This window comes from Saccostrea cucullata, unplaced genomic scaffold, assembly GCF_032062105.1.
Source record: "Saccostrea cucullata isolate Sc308-1 unplaced genomic scaffold, CSIRO_AGI_Scuc_v1 ctg2938, whole genome shotgun sequence".
NCBI lineage: Eukaryota > Metazoa > Mollusca > Bivalvia > Ostreida > Ostreidae > Saccostrea > Saccostrea cuccullata.
The window spans coordinates 7,591-29,645 of NW_026934364.1; the positions used below are offsets into that span (position 1 = coordinate 7,591).

At 32.0% G+C, this 22,055-nt stretch overlaps 1 long non-coding RNA gene across 1 annotated transcript; it reads left to right on the forward strand.

The window, feature by feature from the left end:
• The first annotated feature begins 6,784 nt into the window (after window positions 1–6,784).
• On the forward strand, window positions 6,785–21,844 carry LOC134240586 (uncharacterized). Its single transcript, XR_009986473.1, has 3 exons — window positions 6,785–6,886; window positions 9,691–9,932; window positions 21,716–21,844. It is a non-coding gene; the product is annotated as an uncharacterized LOC134240586 (long non-coding RNA).
• Window positions 21,845–22,055: the final 211 nt, after the last annotated feature.

A 22,055-nucleotide genomic window follows, 5' to 3' on the forward strand; every position in this document is an offset into this window, starting at 1 on the left:
GAATTATTTTTTCGATTTAAAAATACCAAAATTTTAGGAAACTTCAAACACAAAATTAAGGTAATGTTTATTGATTTCACATGAATTATACACTTAATTATTCATTCCAATTTGTTATTTAATTATTTACTAGTATTATACAGTTGTTGACTGGGGTTAAGGGCAACAGTCGATCTGTCGGATCAGTGTGCAAACTGTTGCCCAAGGGCGAAGGTCGCGGGCAACAGTTTGCACACTGGTCCGACAGGTCGACTGTTGCCCGAGACCCCTGTCAACAACTGTTTTGTTATACTCCTACCAAATTAAATTCATATATTTAACAAAAGTAAAATTGTTTTGGGAGAGAGAGAGAGGCTTTATCATGTTTATGTGTATTTATATCAACAATCATGGATCATAATCTTTTCTTTCATGATATAATCTTAAATTTTTTTCATTAAATCTTAAAATGTTCAAGGTAAAAAGCATCGGATAAAAAAATAGTTTGAATGAAGAATCAAATAATTTTAGCAACGTTGTTCACGGTATAAAAAAAATGATTCTTTCTTTAGGACAAAATGGCAACAAATGGCACACTTTCATTTAGTTGATCTCCACGTTCGCCTAGATGTTATGTAATCCATCGCGCTTATCCCACGGTGCCTATCGAGGTCACTAGTGTACAGCCACTTGTTGTTGTAAACAAAGCAAGTGTCTGCATACTCTGTGATCGTGTATAAAATCCATTGTGTACAAAGACCCATCAATTAATAGAAAATTGTGTTTTTAATTAATCGAATCAATAAGAATAATTCACGATTGTACTACACTAAATCACAATTTCTAACACTGCATAAAATCATTTTGAATTTTGATCTTTGGCCTGTTCACCCAAAATTGTTTCTCTATTCCGTGTTAATGTATTTTATTAAAATTGTAATTGAAAAGGGGCTTCGGCAAATAATAATATAATTATTGATGGAAGTCTTGAGATAGGTAATGTACTATATGTTCGTTTTATTTTTACCATCACTCTTTTGTTTCTCCATTATTTTTTTAACATGTGTGGCCACAGAGAGCCGCAGGCATGTCGAATGTTAAAAATATAAAGATATTGAGCTGATTTTTTATATGTGGGTGTATCTTGATGAGTTACAGATCAAGTTTGAATATCGTTCCGATTCAATGATTTTTTACGGAATAAAGGCCGATTCAATTTTTCAAGGTTTTCCGCACTTTTCTCCTAAACGCTTGCAGATATTGAGCTGGTTTTAAGTATAAGCCTTTACCTTAAATAGTAAAAGATCAAGTTTGCATTTCGTTCTGCTTAATTGAATTTTGAAGGAAATACGGTATTTTTATTTTTTTAATTTTATAATTGGGTTAAATATAGGGTTCGTGATGCACTACATTTATGTCGTGATGCACTGAATTTATGTTCTAAACGAGATTACTTGTCATGAATTGAAACTTGCTGGATAGCTTTTATAAATTGATTAATTATAGATCAAGTTTGCATTTCGTTCTACTTCATTGATTTCTGAAGGAATTGTGGTATTCTTATTTTTTTTTTAATAATTTGGTTCACAATAGGGTTCGTGATGCATTAGATTAATGTCGTGATGCACTACTGGATCAATCGGCAATCCTCGGCTGACTCCGCTACGCTCCATTCAATTCATTATGTGCGAGGTACGAGTCATCTGAGGAACTCCGAGTGCTACTGGATTAATGTATCATGATTTGAAACTTGCTAGATACCTTTATAGTGACAAATATGGATAAGTTTGATTTTTTCTGGTATAAAATTGTTGTTCAACCATGTAAAATAAGCTGTTCTGATCAAAGCATATGAATGTGTGTGTCAAATAGCATTCAAAGACGTCAAGAGTCTTTCTTTGTAAGGCAGATCCAATACATTTCATTCATATTCAAGTAATTACTTAAATGTCCATATTTAGGTAACAATTTTTCATACACAGGCTCTAATAAAATGACACCCGAAAGAGAAAAGAGAGTCCTGGTAGGGGACATGTATTGCTTATGCAATACTCTCAGAATGCTTGTTCATTATATCATCTCGAAATAAGATGTGACATTTCAATTTTAATCGGATTATTCCATTCATTAAAGAATAGTTTTGGGCTTTATTTAGTTAAAATTGGCCAAGAAGAAATAGAAGGTGTAAAAAAAAATTACAGACAAATAGACAGACAGGAATAACAGAGGAATTGTCAACGCAAAACGGGTGATCAGAAAATTTTACTTTGAGCCTTCAGGTCAGGTGAGCTAAAACATCGCATTGCTTCCTCTTTCCATGAATAATTAAAAATTTTTCTACAGCATCCACCATTACTCAAACTTTTATTTAAATTCGTCTTTTGAATATTACAAATCATAAAATGGCATGATTTAATATATAATATAAGATTGTATTCAAGTAACTTTCACTTTAATGGACCTTATAAATGTTTTGACTTATTTCGATTGAAATACATCAGATGTCAAGACTCCTTGTTAGAAGATCTTAATAAAAACCGCAGCCCAACTCTTATTTTTGTGTACAAAAAAGCATATCTTCACTTTTAATTTAATATTTAAACTAAATACAAATGTACAAAAAGTGAAATGTCCATTAAGAATCTAATTTATCTACTGGACTTTTAAAGAGAAAATAAAGGTCATTGATCCATAGGCACTATTTTTATTTCCAACAGGTGGTACATATATGCTTGCATTTTGAAATTCCATGATTAATAGCCAGATTTTGAAAAGCGTTCGGATTAATTTTTTTCCTCTTGTTCAATCAAATACATGATCATGGCTCCGGCTATTAGGATTTGGATATTTTTACTCAGTCTCATCCATATATTAGGTAACAGTTATTTAATTATTTTAAGCAACTCATTTTTTATTCGTGTTAATTTTCCCCGTAAATATTATTTTCATGTTATTACCTTCTTTAAATTAAGGGTAACGTATTCGAGAATCAATTATAAAAATCCACAATTATGGTTTAGTTAATTGTTCAGCATTACAAAAAGATAAAACTTTATAAATTGTTTTTAATATGTGATTAATACTGGAACTGCATATATATGATTTTCTGTTTTAATGATTTCTGAAAAATGGATATTTAACACAAACACTTAATTATTATAATAAGCTCTGTACAAATTGTTTTAAGTATTTTCGGAAATCAATTGTCTTAAATTTTACGTATAGATAATTAAATAATGTTTGCTTCATGAGAAAAAGGATCAATTTTTATTAATATAATGTGATGGGTAGTGCAATTAGTTTCCATTCTTCATTCACTGAATGAATGAAAAAAAATTTAAATCAGGACATTATAAATGTACATCTATACAGCTGTAGATTTAAAAATATAAAACAGGAAGCTTTTTACCCTCATGGTCAAAATAAATCTCAATATTATTATTTCACATTGAAATAGATTAAAATAATGTTTCGAAATCCAAGGCATGTACAGAGAAAAGAGAGGGACAGGGTTCAGGTATTTTAAAATATCTTAAAATTCACGAAGTTAGCGATCAAGAAGTATACAGTTACTTCACGCATTCAGATATTTGTCCTGTACAAGTGTGTGAAGTTCACTTAAGCACACAATTCTCTATTGAAAAGCTATTCATAACTCTTGCTTTCTTAAGGCATTTAAACTCGTGGGCAATGTAAACGAATGTTCCTTAGAAGTGTTTATATTCATTTACCTTTTAATATCAGTATGCATAAAATAAATATTTAATATTACAAAGAAAGAATGAAAATATTCATTAAAATTTAGTCAGAGGTGATGAGAAAGAGAATGACGAATGAAATATTTAAAATTTAAATCTTAATATTCATGTAAAGCTATATATAACTATCTAACATTGTATCAAGATTTTAAAGATTTTTAATCTATTGAAACAAATTCTAAATGGGGTGTGAGTGCAGGATCCCCCTTAAGATTCCCTTCCAGACCATGCATTGACAACTTCCCTGCTAGAATGGTTCAATTCATTTATAACTCTCTATATCTCATTGTTTGAAAATTGGTTTTTTTTCTTTCAGGTAACGATTTAGCATTAGCTGGGTATTATTGTTACTACTCTGGATATAGTGGATACTATTGCTATTACTACTATTCATACAGTGACGTAGGTACCATTGCGGGGGCTATCGTAGGAGGTATAATTTTCACCGTCATCGTTGTTGTCGTTGTCATCATCATCTGCTGTAAGAAGAAGAATAGACCTGGACAGGTCATTCATAATACACCTGCAGTCAACACAGTGACCACAAGTGAGGAACCAAATTATTATAATTTATATCTCTTTTCCTTTAAATCCGAATTTAAACTCTCTGTGGCAGGTATAGAATATTATAGGGAATTTCTTTTTAATACTTCATGGTCAAGTGATATCTATAAGTAAAAAAAAAACACTGTGACCACAAGTAAGGAAGCAAATCATTGTAATCGATTTGGTTTTTTTTTCTAATCGAATTTAAAGCCCCCTAGTGGTTTAAACTGAACATTATATTGAATTTCCTTCTCTTTCTTCGAGGTCACGAAATATAAATTCTGAAAAACGTTCAAAGAAACAATACAATAATTTGAGCCCAAATTAAGAGAATTAGGCCACCTAATGGGACCAATTTTAAGGAAAGTCGTATATCTGAAAAATTCTGAGACGGTTGTTAGGCAAAAATCCACATGAATCAAAAATTAAGCATCAAACATTAAAATTGACCCCATGAAATTTATCTGTTACAGAGGGACTTTTGGAGGAAAATAAGCTTACCTCTGGTTAATGACACATACTTCACAATACAATAGTTAATGATTAATTTTCTATAGTTTCTTATTTTGAAATATGCTAACTGCTTGATGCAGAGGAAAGAAAATGAAGCATATGTTGAAGCATATGGTAACCCCAAAATATTCTATAAATAACCAAACCGTTTTAGTGTTTTTTTTTATTGACCTTTTGAATTATTATTACTCAAAAATATGTTAATATAAAGAAGAAATATCAACTCCTTGTAAATAATTGTTACACCTACCTGAAATGAATTACTTCTTGCAACATTATATGAAAAATATTTTTCTATTAACAGCTCATTACGGACAGCCAGGGTATGGACAGCCACCTCCTAGTTACGGACAGCTACAGTCAGGATTCAATCAGTACAATCAGTATCCACCACCACCTGGTGGTAACCCCGCCTACCCTCCACCACCCCCACCCCAATACTAACCAATGAAAATATCTTCTTATATATAAATGTATTTTTCTCACAAGTGCCATTCAATTACTGGGAAATCACGAATTTTCGAGGTTTTTGAGGTATGAAATGTTAATTATCATAAATATAACTACTTAACGATTCCACCGCGTACATTTTGATTCCTCCAAAATATGTGATTTTACAGTATGGTTATATTTTAAGTTTTAATTATTGGTATGCAAAATATTTTAAACGGATTCGTAGTTCTCTTCGTACTGATGTATATGAGGCTTGAATAATTTTTTTGCAAGAAATATATCATTAATAAATACTCAATAAAGCAAATATACAATCTTTTGTATTGATTTCCACAAAACTTTAATGGTACATTTAGTGATTAATCATAATTAAATTCAGTTGTTTATTCAAGTCAAAATGATGGTGATGTGCTTTTATGTCCACTTTGTAACTTGTTGATACAATAGACTGTATTCATTATTTTTTCAAATAGTATAAATACCATATTTTGAGATCAAAAAAAATATTTTCTCTTTGAATCTTTATTTTCATAAAGGGTTCATTATTCAAATATATAATGTTTTTTAATATATGCTCGTATCATAATACCCGGGGCACACGAAATATGGTTTATTCACTTTAAAAAGATTGCACACAATTAGTTTTGATATGTTTTCAACGCCCATCCCCCACTCAAAAAATATATCGGAATCTTATATTGTATTTCCAGACTACTTAAGCTGATTTCAATAAAATTTAATGAAATTGCAGAAAAATGTATGTGCTTTAAAGGACGAATTTTCTAGTTGAGTTAAGAAGAGTACATGCTTAATTACCAACTGTTATAATGTTTACATGGACTTTGAATTAATTCAAATGGATGATAATTTCATATGAAATTGACAAATACTCTCTTATCGCCATTGTACCATATAGACTTTACGATAAAGAGGCTTCCCTTTTTCCTATATGTGAAACATGCATCATAAATATTGTGCTTAATTTTAAAATATAATAGGCGATCGTTTTGTTTATAGGCCGAAGTCCTAAATGCTCAATTCTATTTTCATGCATACATAATTTCGTACATCTCAATGTAAAACCTCACTTAAGTTGATTTTGAGAATTAGATTCCGTTTCATAACGAGGTTATAATTAGTTATGTACCCCACAATTCGAATTTTTTAGCACAAGAAACAAGATTATTTCTGATTTTACCCCATCATACTATTATTTCAGTGGCTCTACGAACTGCCTTATAAGAGACATCCTGGTATATTTTCCTTTGAATTCCCCTTCGTAACAATTACATAGCAGTCATTGCAAAATTTAAATAAAAAAAAATAGAATAGTTAGTAGCGTTGATTTTTTTCAATTATTCCGGACCTGCGAAGTGTATATTTGATTCTTACAATTTTTTTGTTGCCTAATTTAAAGCAAAAAGAAAGGCGATCAGTGATCCGTTGATTCCATAAATTATTATGCAAATGAATTTTCCACTAGGGGTATATATAACTGGAATTCTACATTCTATATTTAGTTTTTTAAATTGCGTATTTTAAAGCTGAATCTGAAGACCATATTTAAATCTAATTCATAATCATGTCTCAGGTCTCTAAGATTTGGGTATTTTTTCTCAGTCTTTTCAACATTTTAGGTAAGTATTTTATTCTTTTTTTTTAATTGAATTCAAGTGTTTAGTATAATTTAGTATTAATTCATATCTGTCGTTTAACAACACTAGTGATATTTTACATTTACAAAGATCTTCAATATAAAAAATTCCATTAAAGTCTGTGTTAAAATGTTTTCCTTTTCTGTATTAATTAAATTTTAAAATCAAACTTAAGAAAACAAATTTCATTATTTAACAATAGACAAAATTAATTTGTTTTTTGTTATAATATTTGTTCATTTCAAAAACTACATTAGCTTTTTTTCATTTTTTGTCCTTCAACTTATTCGCCACACAGACATTTTGGTCTGCGAAAGATTTTTATTTTTGTTTAGAAATATTAAGATAAATATAATTTAAAATACTTGTCAAATTCATTGATTCAATAAATCTCAATGTCGTTAACAAATATAGAGAACGTCAAATTAACATAATTTCCAAGGCAATAAGAGGCACCCAAGGGGTAATGGGAGATAAAATCGGTATTTTGAAATGTATTTAAAAAAGACCAGGAAGTACAATAGTATAGAGTTACTTCATCTATTCAGGCATTGGTTCTGAAAAAAATATAGATAAACACTTCTTCTGAAGATAAATCGATCAATTGTGACTACCGGTAGTTTTTTTCTTCAAGGACTTTAAATCTTTTGTGTTCCAATATTGTTGCTTATCATGGCGTACAGACCCCTACTAATGTTATTGTGATTTAAATTCAAGACACGTGGTTTAGGTTTTCCTATTTAAAGGTTATATGTTAGAGATTTTATAAATAAAATTTGCATTAAACAGGAAATTGCTTAGTCTGTTTCACGTGAAAACATGTCCTGTGTAAAATATGTTTCCAGACCTTTCCAAAAGACCTTTCATGATTTCTAACAGAAATGGGTGGCTAAAGGGCGGGGGTAAATAAAAATTAATACATCTTATCATAGTTTACTGCAAAAAATACAGCTCAATAGCGACCGCTGGTAAAAAAAAAGTGTAATATCATCTACACTGACAAACCTTTGTTTGCCTTATATGGCTATTGCTATTAATGCGCACAGAGGATCTTACCACGAGCAACTGACCAATTGTTGATTGAATACGTTTTCGCCAAATACATGCTACTTCGAACACGTGGTTCAGGTCAACCTATGATCATGTCAATGGAGTGTAAAATAAAAAAAATGTTCTTATGAACAAAATGCAAACATTAGAAACTATGAAAGATATCACGGGCGTTTTTAATTTGTTGTTAACTTGAGAAAATTATGTTTTATAAAATGTATGTATTACGTAGTTAGTGTCATGTTCAGAACACCAGCATTTCAAGGGTAAGGAAAAAGGAGCAGCTTCTCGTATGCAATTAAATGGACAAATAAGTTTTTACTTAACTATACCTGTGATCACATGTGTTGGCCAGGGAATCTACTTGACAATTGTATTCATCGATAGTACAATAAAGGAATTTATCAAGCGTAAAATTAATTCCTGTAGTATTCATAGTAACCCATAATGAAATTCTCATTCAGCTGATTTGTCAGTTAAAGTCACATTGGTGCCTCATGTGCTATTCTGACGCCAAAAAATATAATCCCGTTTTCCATGTATTTAATTCATGACAGCAGAAACTTGTATCATAGAGAATACTTATAATTTAAACTTGAATGAATTCAAGAGAGATTTGTTGAAGTACATTTCTACAGAATTATATTATAGGGTGGTGAAAACTAAAACGCAGCATAACTTTTCTGTTTACCATGTCTCCACGTGCTAGTCACTTTCTAGCCACATTAATGTAATGTCTAGCAAAGTCTCGCTAACTCTCGCCAGAGCCACTGTCAGAGCTACTCTGAAGTCACCGGGTTTTATAATTTGCAGAACACCGAAAAAGAAAAGGTTCCGAAAACATTAGTAGGGGTGTTACATGTACGTATGCGATTTGATCGATTTCAAGAACGTATAGCATGTAGAAAGCATATTTATAAAGACTTTACTAATAGCCTGTAATGTCTATGTGTGGGTATTATTTGTTCTATTAGAAAGTGCATGGATGTCTTACAACGCGCACCAATTCATTGACAAATTTAAACTTGCGACAATTTAATGTAAATGGAACAATTGTCCACGTATTTTTTATTTGAATAACCTACTGTATATACGAGAGAAAATTTTCTATAAGTTTTGCTGCCGGGGGAATAACCTGTTATAAAATGCTTCAATGATCAAATTTTGCTTTTCTTGTTGCAAAAAAAGTCTGTCTCCCTCTACTTTCACTGAAATGGCATAGACTACTCAAGAAAAATTGAAAATTATAAATAAACTTATAAATGAACAACATAAAAGAAATAATTAACTAGCAATTAATTTTATAATCAATCAATATTTGAATATCGGTCTTGCCAGATCCTGAAAAGTCTTCCTTGTAGAAATAAAGAAAATATCTTTCAGATCCATTAAAAACACCCAGAACAGTTAATGTACATTTATGGGTAGTTTTAAGAATGGTGACGTATTTATACGTTTTCATTGTTAATTTCTTTAACATATTAGGCTGACACAAGACTTCTTCTGGAATAACAAAATTAAAACAACAGTAAAGCAATCATTTAATTAAATGATAGAATTGTAACTCAGGGCTCTCTCCTCTCCTCGATCGGAGGGTCCGTCGCTTGTCTGAATACTTTAACATAAATTCAATCAAACTAAATCCCACACCACTTCGTTTAGTCTACTCTGTTATTTTGAACACGTACAACCGTCCTTAGAAACTTCTTGAAATGTCCGTTTCTATTCTATTTCAGGATACCATTTTGCATCAGCAGCATATTACTGCAATTACTACTACAGCTACTGCTATTATTACTACTACTACTACTATTACTATTCCTCCTACAGTAGCGCCGGGACCATCGCTGGAGCTGTTGTGGGTAGCATTGTTTTCCCAGCTTATCGTAGCGGTTGTCATTATAATTATATGTTGTAAGAAAAAGAACCGGCCAGGAATGATCATTCAACACCCCTGCAGTTCACACTGTGACTACAGGTAACTATATTATTGTACCGAATCCTTTTTTTTTCTTTGAGATGTGAAATTAAGGTGGCTTGTATTTAATATGGTGTACATTTCTTAGCATTTATTATAATCGATGGCTACAAAAGCTAAAATGATAATTAGTTTAGTTTAAGTTTAGTTTAGTTTAAGAAGTATTTTATTCATAATATACAAAATAATAATTAATCAGTAAGCACAAAATAAAATGTATGAAATTCCTTGCCACATATTAATATACAAATTTATAGCATGTTCTAAACATGTAACAGATAATAGGATAAAAAAAAATAGCGGCTGACGTGGAAATAATTCTAGTTTGACAGAGCTTTAAAACTGCTTGATAACGAAAAACTTTTTGTAAGAACTGCAATTATTTTAACTTTTTTTTCAAAACTTACCAAATTTTACGAAATCGAGGGGTTTTAGAGAACGTCCTTTAAGTTCTCAAAATGATGAAAAGAATTCATTAAACTCCTCTGTACCTGAAATAAAATATTTTGATTACAATGTTTTTTGTTCTATATAATATTAAACGCAATTTATGATAGCTTTCGGAGCAAATCGGGTTTACTCCTGATGAATGTCAATTAATTAAGGTTTATAAACCATCTGTTCACTCATGTAAAATGTTGATTTAACCTTAATGATTTTCCAAAAGAAATGTATTTTAAAAGTAAAATACAATTATAGCATAGCTTGCGGAACAAAAATGCACAAAAAATACACTTCTCTAGGTAAATCTATAAACAAATATTAAAATACATTTATTTCATTTTGAGTTATCTCTCTTATCAGATTATCAATGAACCTTAAGCTACAATACAATAGTTAATGATTAGTTTTTGTCTCTGTAATATGCTAACTGCTCAATGCGAAGAAAGAAATGCGTATGCCAAACCAATTTAACCACCACCTGGTGGTAACCCCCGCCTACCCCTCCACCCCAATACTAACCAATGAAAATGTATTCTTATATATTGCTCAAATATGCCATTTACTTACTGGGAAATCAATGAATTTCGTAGAGTTAAATTTTCTTGGTTATCGAGGTATGAAGAGACCCTCGCATTTAAGTCCACCATGCAATGTGATTTTTCATAGATATTACTCCTTAACAATTCTCCATCCAAAATTACCATATTTCCCCCCAAAAACCACGAACATTTGACCCCACCAAAATATATGATTTTACCTGATTGTAATATTTTCATTGGGTAGACTTTACTTTACCTGTCCCCAGATCCGCAAGATCCTCGCGCTCATTGGACTATGACGTAACAACTACGTCACTCAACTGAAATGGGTTAAATTTGCACACTATTCGACTGATTATGGTTAGTATTGCACCCACCTGAGAGATTAGGGTTAGTCCTTGCACTAGTATTCGACTGATTAGGGTTAGTCTCGCGTCCATCAAAGAGATTAGGGCTAGTCCTCGCACATTATTCGACTGATTAGGGTTAGTTTAGCATCTGCCCGGGAGATTTCGTCTGAACGTCTTAGTCCTTGCATACCATCCGATGGATTAGGGTTAGTGAATCGTTCTTTTAGTAAAGTTAAGAAATTCAGTTGTTTCTTAATTTTTCCAAGATCATAATTCAGATTCATAGGCATTTCATTCGTTTATTTATATGGAAGATTGGCTAAAGAAATGACACTAAGCACGCGCCGCACGCGCTTCGTTTAGAATTATTCTTTGTCGATTTTTTCCATGAATAAACAATATTTATTAATTTTTTTCAGAGAACGAGGTTAAAAACTTTGTTTAAAGTTTTAAACTAAACTTTTAACCGTAGAATTCAATTTTGGGGTCAAAAGGCCAAAAAACCTCGTATTTAAATTTTTTTTCGATCGCTCATGCGATCTCATATATACTGAATTCGCCTTCGGCGACAGTACATTTTAGTGCGTTTTTCTGGGGACCGGTAAGGTAAAGTCGTTCCTTTTCATTTTTTAATCATTGGTATGCAGATCTTTTTAAATGGATGGTGTCTTTTGTACTGATGTATATAAGCTTGAATATTTCTTTTTGAGAATTATCATAAATATTCAATAAAGGACAACCTATTTTTTTGTAATGTTTCCTGCAAACCTTGAATTAAGTTTAGTGAATAATCATTACAGAATTTAGTTGTTTATACAACGGCAAATGATAATAATATGTTTTTATGTACAGTTCATGACTTTTTGATGATACAGACATTATTCAAAATTTTTTTGAATTTTATGAATGCCACCTTGGTAAAGAAAGGGGATAAATGAATAAAAAATATTTTTTGTTTGAGTCTTAGTCATTTAGAGTTCATTATTTAACTATATCAATTTTTTTTAAATTTATGCTTTTAAAATAATGCACGACATAAGGTTTTTTCACTTTGAAAGATGACACACATTCAATTTTGATATTTTAACAACACTCAACCCCAGCGAAAAATATATGATGGAATCCTAGGTTTTCATTCCAAACAAGTTTCTCTAGAGCACGTTAGCTGATTCAATAAAATTGCAGAAAATACATGTGTTCATGAAAAGGACGAATTCTCCAGCTGAGTAAACAAGAATACACATGCTAAATTACCAACTGTTATGCTGTCATGGACCTTAATTGAGTCCACTCAAATTGGCGATACTTTTACATATTTAATTGACAAAAACTCTCTTGCCGTCATGGTCCGATATAGACTTTACGATAATGAGGTTTAACTTTTTTCCTACGTGAACATATACCATATTGTGATTTATTTGAAAATGTGACAGGCGATCGTTTTGTTTATAAGCCGAAGCCTTCAATGCTCATATTTATTTCTATGCCTACATAATCTCGACCATCATAATGTAAAATTGAGAATTTAAGTCCATTTAATAACGAGGTTATTCTTTGTGTGATCATTCAACATTTAAATATTTGTATTGACATGTTCAAGTTGAAGTTCATTTACTCACTCAGACCAACGTCTACTACTGAATCGACGACGGATTTTCTCGTTATTTCCCGATCATAACAAGGAGTGTAACCGGTTGGTAGGGAATGCACACTCCTCCATGGCACCTGATCCCACCTCTGATGTTTTGGTGATTTGTGTTTGTTCTGCTCCTGTTTTGTATTGTTTTATAGACTTTGATATGGAATACTGTTCGTTATCTCCATATCCTTCATTGCTTATTCTTTTCATTCATGTATAAACGGTAATGTTTATCAATGACACATTATATAAAAGTCAGTATATGAAAACGATTGCTCAAAGCTCAAAAAATTTAAGATATTCATTCAATAGGGATGTACTAAGTATGTAATGGAGTAATAAAAAAGATATTTCTTTTGCCAGATAATATTAAAAAGCGTTTTTACATTAAAAATTTATGCCAAAAATATGTGTTTAATTGTGTGTGACGACTGGAATATTGAGCAGGATCAGAAAAAGGACATTAAAATGATACAAATTAAAAAAAATCAACATGCACAAATAACATATTTAGAACGTAATATCAGTAGGTCGAGGAGAGTGAGTGTCCCAATATTAATCATATATCACTTTCAAAAGGAATATTGAAAGGCGATTCTCCATCTTTCGCCACTCTTAGTCAAACCATCGTCATGAAGTTATGTTTGAAAAAGGATATTCGAGCTAAAAAAAAAATTATTGCGTTCAAAACTTTTTCAAGTAAATCGATTTTTTTCCCTGACTGCCCTTTCTTCCCTTTCCAAAACGATACAGAATATTTAAGTGTTGTTAAAGGTTGTTGATTTTTTGAGGATTTGCGAGCAAGAAAGAAGGAGGTATAGTGATATGAAAAAAAAATGAATGAATCAATGTGAATTCGATTATTTCATGTTTTCTCAGTTTATATTTAACATTTTCACTAAATTAATCCACGCTTTATCAAAAGACTTTCTTCTGGAATTATAAAATTAAACAAACAGTAAAGCAACAGTAAATTAAATGAATTATAATGGGGGCCTCTCTCTGCCATTGGAAGGTTCATCGTTTGTCTGAATCCTGGTCGCGACTGTTCCTTCGTCACTAAAAAATAGGTATCAGCTGTTCTTTTGTCATGTGCACAGAACTTTATGGTGAAAGTTTTGGGTCATTTGGAATGGGACCTTCAAAATCGTGGCCCCGTGACATGGCGTTTGCACTATAAAGACCCATCGTTGCTAAGATAACCACGAGTGCATGGGAATGGTCTAAATTAGAATTTGAAGTCTAACACTGATTATTGGTGACGTCTCTATATCAGTGAAAAAATCTCTGACCAGATATGAACACAAATTAAATCGAAATTGTAATGCAAGATAACAAGATATAATTGAGAGAGAGAGAGGGGGGATTGGAATTCTATGTCTATTAGATTTTGAAAAGGCATATAAAGCCATGGAAATTCAAAACACTTCATTTATTTAGATTAAGTGGCTCATTTAATACAAAGTAAACATAATTCCAAACTTGATTTTTGGCCTTGCCAGATCCTACAAAGTCTTCCTGGTAGAAATAAAGAAAATATTTTTTTTTTTACAGATTCATTAAAAAAAACAGAACAGTCAATGTACATTAATGGGGAGCTTTGAGAATGGTGACTTATTTATAATTTTCTTTTTTTGCCTGAGGAGCCGAGCGAGACTCTAACTGATTCTTTTACTCTATCTGTTTGTCCGTTTGTGTGTTTGTCCATCTGTCCGTCTACAAACTAACTATAAAGGATTCATCCAAATTTTCAACATCGTATGTTTGAGAGCATGAGTTATAATTGTTATATATCTCTGTACCTGAGGGCTATAGATTTAGTACTGCTGGTATTTTTGAGCACCTTTCAACTGATCAACAATTAGGATCAAACAAGTAAATCTTAATTAACTTGCTCCAGATAAAAGAATCGTCAATTACCTGGTTACTCTAACGAGGCGCATATTTCAAATTATACCCTTTTTCCAAGTCTTTTACCCTTTCTTCTCTTTATTAGCATCGAATAATAAATCGAATTTAATACACTGTAATACGTGACATTTTGAGTTATCTCTCTTATTTCTCCGATAAAATGAATGGCACGTAGTGCACGTGTATCAATAATGATATCTAACGATGTGTATTTAAAAACAGTAGTAAATGAATAGCATATGACATTTAAAGGTAATAAAACGAACAAACATATCTTAATTAAATGAATTGTTATCACGGGAAAATTTCATTTAATATTTTTTTACATCGGTGTCCAGACACATTTAATTGTATTTGTCTGGAATGTCACTTCCGATGATTTGAATTTATACGGAAATGATCAATTCATAAGAATTTAACAGGTAAAAATTTAAATCTAGTCTGGTCCTGATTTTTAAAAAGAAGGCTAGAAATAACTTCTAACGGCAAATAATTATTATTTGGTCCAGCATAGTTTTTTAACCTATTTCGAGTATGCTGAATCCGAAAAAATATGCTGGCCTTCATGAAAATGGCGTTAAAGAGGTCAAAATGGCGATTCAAAATGGCGGACATCCAATTTTTCTAATTTTCTCTTAATGTCGTTCATAATGGAGAAGTAATGAGTGGATATCTAACTGACTGTAATAAAACAATAAAACTTTTGATAGGATGCTAATATTATTAGTTAAACTCAAAAATTTAGTCGTTTCTACACTTAATTCGAATTTCCTCTGATTTTTTTGTTTATTGTTTCTCTATTCTTCCTTGTTCAGGATTTTACATTTGCAAATACCCATACACTGCAGATTTGTATTTTTCCCAGTACATCTCACTATTCTGCAATTAAATGATAGTGTAGCTGTAAGTTAAAAGTGAAAATGGCGATTCAAAATGGCGGATATTCATCTTTTTCTTCAAATTATTTAATTCTTAATGTCGTTTACATAGGAGAAAGGATTTGTGAATATTTTACTGAGCGTAGTACAACTATGTTAAATGACAATAAAACACTAATTTGATCACTTTAAATCGGGAAATTTAGTCGTTGAATTTGAAATGTGTTAATTAGCTCAAAATGGCAAAATTGATTCAAAATGACGTCTGATACCCTTGAATTTCGTAAAATACCCAAACTGCTTAATTCGGTTCGTTTTACAGAAAATAAATTACAGTTTGTTTTTTTCTTTATTCATGAAATAATGTTCAAATATCCAATGAAAGTTGAAAGATATTTTTGTTAATGACTTAGGATTTTTATAACACGGATTTTTGTTTAATTACTTCGATTGTTAAGAAATTTTCGAAGACATTACCTTTTACCTGTCTTACCATGCTTCTTCATATAAAAAAAAGTTAATAATATCATACAATAATTGCTGTTTTGAGGACAATATGAAAATTTAGCTACCTCTAGAGCAGTGTCCCCTGAGCATTGAGGCGAGTGAACATTCAGTTGTTGGAAATTCTTGATCTATTTTTAGTCCAGAGTAGACAAAAAAATGTTTACGAGTGTGTTCATGTGGAAGGTCTAGTGCAACATAACTTAGTATGATTTTTAAAAAGATGAACCACGACCAATTAGAGGAGCAGTAATTGTTACATCATATAAATATGAAAATCATATAATATCCAAATATAAACATATTTAATAAAAATTATCAGTATAATATACGAAAACCATAAATTTTCTTGATTGTCCAGCTCTGATTCTGTGTCCCTACATTTGCATTTGTTATTCTCAGTCAAAAATTCAACTGCATTCTCAAATATTTCATGCTGTGAACGGATAATTTTGTATTGAACAGTGTATATAAATTTAAAAATTTTGAAATTTACAAAAATCTGAAAGAAGAAAATGTTTGTGTTCAATCCCCCCTCGACTCTTGATACAACCTTACACTATCCCAACAAAGAAGTGTGGATCAAGGTACCTTATAAAGTTCTTGAAGTGCTCAAGAAAATTTTGTTGTCAAGAGAAGTGCTGACTAGATCGAAATCAGGAATGGCTTAGGCCTATTGGTACGAAAGCTTCTAAGTGATAGAAATCCCGAGGAATCTGCAGGCGCTCTTAAATCGCATAATTTTACAACTTTTCTCACCAAAATATGCACACAATGTGATTTCAGATGATCAAGTTTGAAAATTTTCTTGCTAATAGAATGACCTTTCAACCCTAAAAGACAACAAATCTATACGAGGTCACAAAAAAAGAGCTGCATGTCTTGAATATCAGATTTTTTTTAATACCCCCCCCCCCGCTTGAAATGCGGGAGGGTATAGAGTAACCGGTATGTCCGTCCGTCTGTTACGCTTTCGGTAAGATCTCATCTCTTATCCGCAACTCCTCTCATACCACTGAATGAAATTTGATGAAACTTTCACAGAATCTTTATTACATATTGCCATTGTTAACTTCTAGTTTACTTTTTGATCCGACACATATTTTGGGTTTCCCATAGCAAAACATGGACACTGTCATTATATTCATATGGGAGACCGGGGTATCATTTAGTGAGCTAATTGCTCACAGCACCTTTTGTTCATTTTGCATATGGTTTTGGATAAAAAAAAAATAGACTTTTAACATTTGAACATAAATGTGTTGTTCCTTGAGTGTTGGTTGATGGATTGTATGTTGTTTAACGCCGAGTCGGCAATTTTTCAGCCATGTTTCGGCGGACTATCAGTTTATATAATCGGTTTAAGAAGGATCTTGGTTTCTCTGGCGGACCCCAGTGAGCTTATTCATTTTCGAACTCCAAAGAAACGATCTTTTACATGCCAAGGGGGTTGTCATCCTTGACACGGGGCACCATATTACTTGAGTGTTGAAAATGCCAAAATTCCGAAGACAGACTAAAACATATAGCTAATAAAGCTGGAATAGAAGATGTTAGGGGATAATACTAAGTTCTGATAAGTGCTAAAAAGTTAGAACAAAGTGTTCGATGAAATCGGAGAAGAATTTCTTCAGTTACATTTGATGGTGTGCCGAGGGATGTTGAGGTAGAAGTTGATAATGACAGGATTCGGGAGTGATATTAGATGGACGGGGGCTCAAAGGCTTTGGAACACGTACGGTCAAATTTGGAAATTTGGAAACTCTTAAGTCGAGTTGTTTTAACTATTTCCAGATATTTAATGGACTAATCAATATAATATATACTATATATGTGGTAGTGTTAGATTAACGGCATCCTACTAGCATGGGCTAGTGGGTTAACCCTTTAGCTCAATCGGTAGAGCACTGGACTGGCATGCCAGAGGTCCCGGGTTCGATCCCCAGCAGAGGCAATAAAATGTCTCTGTTACATTTGGCGCCCACGTTGGGACCCGGGTGTTCTCTGGCGGGTGAGAGTGATTGCCCCCAGAACTTCGCCCCACAGGCGTCGGCACTCCGAAAGAGATGAGGACATCTTATTCTCTGGAGGGGGACAATGTGGTAGTGTTAGATTAACAGCATCCTACTAGCTTGGGCTAGTGGGTTAACCCTTTAGCTCGATCGGTAGAGCACTGGACTGGCATGCCAGAGGTCCCGGGTTCGATCCCCAGCAGAGGCAATAAAATGTCTCTGCTACATATATATAAAAAACAAACTGTAATTTATTTTCTGCAAAACTAACCAGAATTAAGCAGTTTCTACGAAATTCGAGTGTAACGGACGTCATTTTGAATCTCCATTTTTAGCTAATTAACACATTTCATTTATACGACTAAATTTTCCGATTTAATGTGATCGAATAAGTGTTCTGTTGACATTTTACATAGTTGTACTACGCTCAGTAAAATATTTACAAATACTTTCTCCTATGTAAACGATATTAAGAAATAATTTTTTAATATCCGCCATTTTGAATCGCCATTTTGACTTTTAATTTACAGCTGCGCCATCATTCAGTTGTAGAATAGTGAGATGCAGAGGAAAAAAATACAAATCTACAGTGTATGAATATTTTCAAAAGTAAAATCCTGAACAAAGCGGAATATCGAACAATAGACCAAAAAAATCAGAGAAAATTCGAATTAAGTGTAGAAACCACTAATTTTTCTGAGTTTAACTAATAAAATTAGCATTCTATTATCATTTTTATACTTGTATTACACTCAGTAAGATATTCACACATTATTTCTCCTTTTTGAACGATATTAGGAGAAAATTAGAAAAATTGGATGCCCACCATTTTGAATCGCCATTTTGACCTCTTTAACGCCATTTTCATGAAAGCCAGCATATTTTTTCGGATTCAGCATACTCGAAATAGGTTAAAAAATTATGCTGGACCAAATAATAATTATTTGCCGTTAGAAGTATTTTTTTCTATAAATCGGACCAGACTAATCACCCTATTTGAACCAAAGTTTTTAAAAATTTCCAAATAATCAGGCTGTCAATAAAACAAGAAGTTGCTGTTTTTAAGTTTAATTAACAAGAGTTAAGGCAATGGTCTTGAATTACATTTATTCTAAAGAAGTTAATGAACCCTGTAAAATTGGGGCTTTATTGAAACTCTAACATACAAAACAACTGCTCTTGTGGAACAGACAAATTGACGAACCTTTATTTTCATTTTTTCTCAAATTCGTTCAAAATAATAAATCAATTAAAGTGACATAATTCCCCGACCCAACCACATCATTTACTCTCCTCTGTAATTATTGAACTCAAACAACCATCCTTGGAAACTGAGCAAGGTCTCTTCCATAATCTAAAGGTTATACATATAGTAGTTAAGTCAACATATAATAAATAAATTAAATCTTAGAGATAAACTCTTTCACAGAGTGTTTAAAATGTCCGTTTCTATTCTATTTCAGGTTACAATATTGTATCAGCAGCATATTACTGCAATTACTACTACAGCTACTGCTACTATTACTAACACTACTACTATTACTAATCCTCCTACAGTAGCACCGGGACCATCGCTGGAGCTGTTGTAGGTAGCATTGTTTTTCTAATCATCGTAGCGGTTGTTGCTTTAACTAAAGCAAAGCTCGTTGCAAAGCAACGAGTAGGTCTTCCGTCCTGTTTGACCTGAAGTAACTTTTATTTAAAAAAAAAAGAGAAATGACGCCTCTAATGATTTATGTTGAAAACTGCAAAAGTAAGCCATTTTTTGCTACTTCCTGTTTGACCGGAAGTGACGTCGACGGACGGAAAATTAAGTTTCATGCTTCTAGTGACAAATATTTCCCCAAAACATGTCAAAAACGGCAAAAAAATGCAGTTCCGGACTACTTCCAACTTTGCTTCTTTGATGTATAACAAATTCTCAATACTTTTTGAGATGTTTGGAAAAAAAACTTATGGCCCCTCTAGATCCCTTAATTTAGGGGTCAGCCCTTTTTCCGAGATATCATTTGAAAGATCTTCTAATTCTGCACAAATGATGTTCTATATGTTTTAACAAAATACTTTTAGTTTAGAAGATAAAAAGCAAAATATTAGTAAGTTTTGGTTCTTTTAAGCGTTCTAATTTTTGACCTCTATATAGCGCCATTTTGAATAGAGAAATTGAAAAACAAAAACCGATGTGCACAACTTTAATCCTAAATTTCTGCTCCAGCTTTAGCCGTCTCTGAGCCTTTGTCTGGAAACGAAAGCCTATAAATTTTCATTTAATGGGAAATAACTGAAAACCGGAAGTGACTTTTTGAAATTTTAGACAGCATTCTGATAGAGTTTAGTAACTTCTAGTACCTCTGAAAATTTGAACGAAATCAATTGAGAAATGAGTGAGGTATGAGGCTTCAAAGTTGGCGTCTAGGAAGTATAGAAAAAAAAGAATAATAATCTTTACCAACAGAATCAGTAGAAGGTCTTCCGTTGGAAACGGAAGACCTTAGTTATCTGTTGTAAGAAAAAGAACCGACCGGGAATGGTCATTCAAAACACTCCTGCAGTTCACACTGTGACTACAGGTAAGGGTGTAACTTTATTATTGTACCCAAATCCTTTTTTTTTCCTTTGAGATGTCTAGTGAAATCATATTGGCTTGTATAGAATGTGGTGTACATATCTTAGTATTTATTATAATCGATGGCTTTAAAAAAATATATAATAATTGATCAGTAAGCACAAAATAAAAAGTATGAAATTTCTTGCCACATATGAATTTACAAATTCATAACATCCCTTTAACACGTAACAGATATTAGGATTAAAAAGAATAGCGGCTGTCGTAGAAATAATTATAGTTTGATAGAGCTTTAAAACTGCTTGATAATGCGTATGCCAAACCAATTTAACAACGGGAAACCCTCAAGATATTGTGGAGTAAACATAACTGTTTTTTTTAGCTGTTGCACATTTTTTTGCAGGTACATCAAATTATCATTATTATATATGATTATCTGTAATATATCAAAATTAAGAAGAAATATCGATTTCTTGTGATTGATTGTTACAACCTTAATGATTTTCCAAAAGAAATGTATTTTAAAAGTAAAATACAATTATAGCATAGCTTGCGGAACAAAAATGCACAAAAATACACTTCTCTAGGCAAATCTATAAACAAATATTAAAATACATTTATTTCATTTTGAGTTATCTCTCTTATCAGATTATCAATGAACCTTAAGCTACAATACAATAGTTAATGATTAGTTTTTGTCTCTGTAATATGCTAACTGCTCAATGCAAAGAAAGAAATGCGTATGCCAAACCAATTTAACAATGGGAAACCTTCAAGATATTGTTGAATAAAACAAAAACTGTATTTTCAGCTGTTGTACTTTTTTTGCAGGTACATTAAATTATTATTGTTACATATATCCATAATATATCAAAATTAAGAAGAAATAAATGATTGATTTGTTGTACTTTATATGCAATTTATTTTTTTCTTTGAACAGCTCATTATGGACAGCCAGCATATGGACAACCACCTCCTAGTTACGGGCCACCACAGTCAGGATTCAATCAGTATAATCAGTATCCACCACCACCTGGTGGTAATCCCGCATTCCGTCCATCACCCCCACCTCAATACTAACCAATGAAAATGTCTTATAACCTTTTGCTCAATTGTGCCATTCACTCATTGGGAAATCAGCGATCTTTGTAGAGTTAAATTTTCGAGTTTTTCGAGATATGAAGACGTATTAAAGTCCGCCATGAAATGTAATTTATCATAGATATTACTACACAACAATACTTCATCCACTAACCAATAATTTTCCGTAAAACCACGAT